This window comes from Condylura cristata, unplaced genomic scaffold (genome assembly GCF_000260355.1).
Source record: "Condylura cristata isolate star-nosed mole 26May11 unplaced genomic scaffold, ConCri1.0 scaffold00042, whole genome shotgun sequence".
Lineage (NCBI taxonomy): Eukaryota > Metazoa > Chordata > Mammalia > Eulipotyphla > Talpidae > Condylura > Condylura cristata.
In genome coordinates, this window is record NW_004567143.1 from 4,005,321 (window position 1) to 4,007,639 (window position 2,319).

Below are 2,319 nucleotides of genomic sequence, written 5' to 3' on the forward strand. Positions count from 1 at the left end.
AGGCAGGAGGGGAGAGGCAGGAGGGGACAGGCAGGAGGCAACAGGCAGCAGGGGAGAGGCAGGAGGGGACAGGCAAGAGGGAACAGGCAGCAGGGGGAGAGGCAGCAGGGGACAGGCAGCAGGGGACAGGCAGGAGGGGACAGGCAGCAGGGGGAGAGAGGCCTAGAGAGGCGCCAGCTGGAGCCTGAATATTTCTGGGAGGACGTCAACGGCGGGAGGGGCCCCGAGTGGGTGGGAAAGGGGAGAATGCTTAATCCTCCCGGGGTGGGGGCTGACCTCCGCCCTGCCCCTAAACCCAGAAATGGGGGTCCCGCCTGGCACCCCTCACCCTTATCATGTTCGGGGACACCTACCTCTTTTTGCCTCTTTTGCAGGGGTCTTCGCACCCCCCACCCCAAGGCTTCTGATCCCCCAGTCTGTCCTAGCCCTCCCCAAGAACTCTGCCTGTAAAGTGGCCTCAGGACCGGGAGGTCAGGGGTGGAAGCACCAGTGGACAGGCCACAGACTTTTCTTCCTGGCCCTTTGCCGGTGCTCGTCTGCTCCAGGCCCCCCTCCTCACCTCCTTTCCTGGCCTCTGGTCTCCTACTCTTCCCGGCAGCTGCCTCTGGCCAGGCCTTCTGCCTCTTCCCGGCCCCCTCCAGCAGCCCGGCCCCCCTCTTGCCCCAGCGCTCCTCCCCACCCCCAGCTGGACCCGCCTCCTGGGCAGCCTGCCCTTCGGCCTCCCCTCTCCTCAGTCCAGCCTGCCCTGCCCTGACCCTGGCAGCCTGCACCCCTGCTGCCTCTGTGCAAGAAGCCCTGGGCCCAGGCCTGGGTGGTCCTGATGGGGACGGGAGGCGGGCCTGGCCCTGCCTGGCCCGAGGGCGCCCCTGACTGGGGGACCAGTTTCCAGGAGCAGACACTCATGAGACTCATTTCAGGAAATTCCTCCCAGAAACACAGACATCCTCAAACCAGATGGGGTGGCGAGGAGTCACGTGGCCCCTCCTCCAGCCTCTGCACCCTGAGCCCGAGAACCCCAAATACTGGGGAGGAAGGTGGCTCCTTTATTTTTGTTTAAAGATTTATTTATTTATGCATACAGAACTGGGCACACAGAACTGGGGTGCAGGCCAGAGGCACAAGGGCTGAGAAGATTCACCAGAGACAGAGTGGGGAGCAGAACAGGAAGATGGAGTGAAACACAATGCTGAGGGGAGCAGCAGGGAGACAGGAGAGGTCTGCTGCGCTCTGTGGGTCACTCCCTGGTCACCTCCCTGGCCAGGGATTGAACTCTGGGCTGCAGTGGCTGCGGACAGCTTCCTAGTGCTGAGCTTTAACCCGTTGCGCCCCCGGGGAGGCCCGTGAAGGCGGCTCCTTTGGAGAAGACAGGTGTCTGCGGCCTCCACCTGGCGAGTCGCCCCTGGAGGTGACAGTTGGGGGCCCGCCGGGTTGGGGCCTCGGGGCCAGGCCGGGCAGTGCGGGGTGGAGGAGGGGGTGATTCCGGGAAGTGGGGCGCTCCTCCCCGCCCGGGCTGCGTCCTGAGCGAGCAGGACAGAGCTGTGTTGGGCGGCAGGTCTCCCCTCCTGTGGGTCCCAGCCAGGCAGCCACCCCCAGGCCTGTCCCTGGAGGCCCTGCCCCTTCCCCAGGCCGCCTGGGGCTCACGGGCGATGGTGGCCTGTCCTCGCTCCTCACTGGCTCCTGGCCAGGTGTCCGCAGGAGCTGAGAATCCCTTCCCCACGTGCGGGGGGCCAGAATGATCCCAGGACTCAATTGCGCCCCCGCCCTCCACCACCCCTGCATTTCCCTCTGCCCTGAGTTACCCCCTCTCCCTGTGCAGGGGTGAGAGAAGGGAGCTTCAGAGGGGGCGCGAGAGACCCCCCACACAGGGCGCTCCAGGCCCAGAGCCCGTGCCGGGGTGTCCTGGGGTTGGGGGCTACAGAGGGAGGCAGGGAGGCTGGGGGCAGCCGGTGGGTGTGAAGTCCCCAGCCGTGTGGCGTATGTCACTTGTTGCTTAATGAGGGGAACGGGTCTGAGAGGGAGGCGGGTTGCGTGCGCCCTGCGGCGCCCGGGCCACACGTGGCCTGTTGGCTGGAAGTGTGGCGGAAGCGCCTGGCTGGCCGGTGTGGCCTCGTGGCCAGGCAGAAAGTCCTGCGCGGTCGGGAGCGGGAGCCCGGCACCCCACCGAGCACCCCCCCCGAGGCGGCGACTCATCTAATGGTCTGCCGGGCCGCGTGTCCAAACGCTCCGAAACTCGCCAGGAGCCAAGCCCGTTCCAGAGAGTTTCCCTTCCGTGTTTCGTGAATGAAAAGTTTGTTTTTTAGAAGAAACAGTCCACTTTTT

At 65.5% G+C, this 2,319-nt stretch overlaps 1 protein-coding gene across 1 annotated transcript in view; it reads right to left on the reverse strand.

Annotated features, from left to right (window-relative positions):
• The window catches only part of RARRES2 (retinoic acid receptor responder (tazarotene induced) 2), a 2,970-nt gene extending 2,327 nt beyond the window's left edge, over positions 1-643 (reverse strand). The window contains exon 1 of the mRNA XM_012733854.1: positions 560-643. The gene's annotated coding sequence lies outside the window, so the exon portion shown is untranslated. The remainder of the gene's footprint in view (positions 1-559) is intronic.
• Between the last annotated feature and the right edge of the window lie 1,676 nt (positions 644-2,319).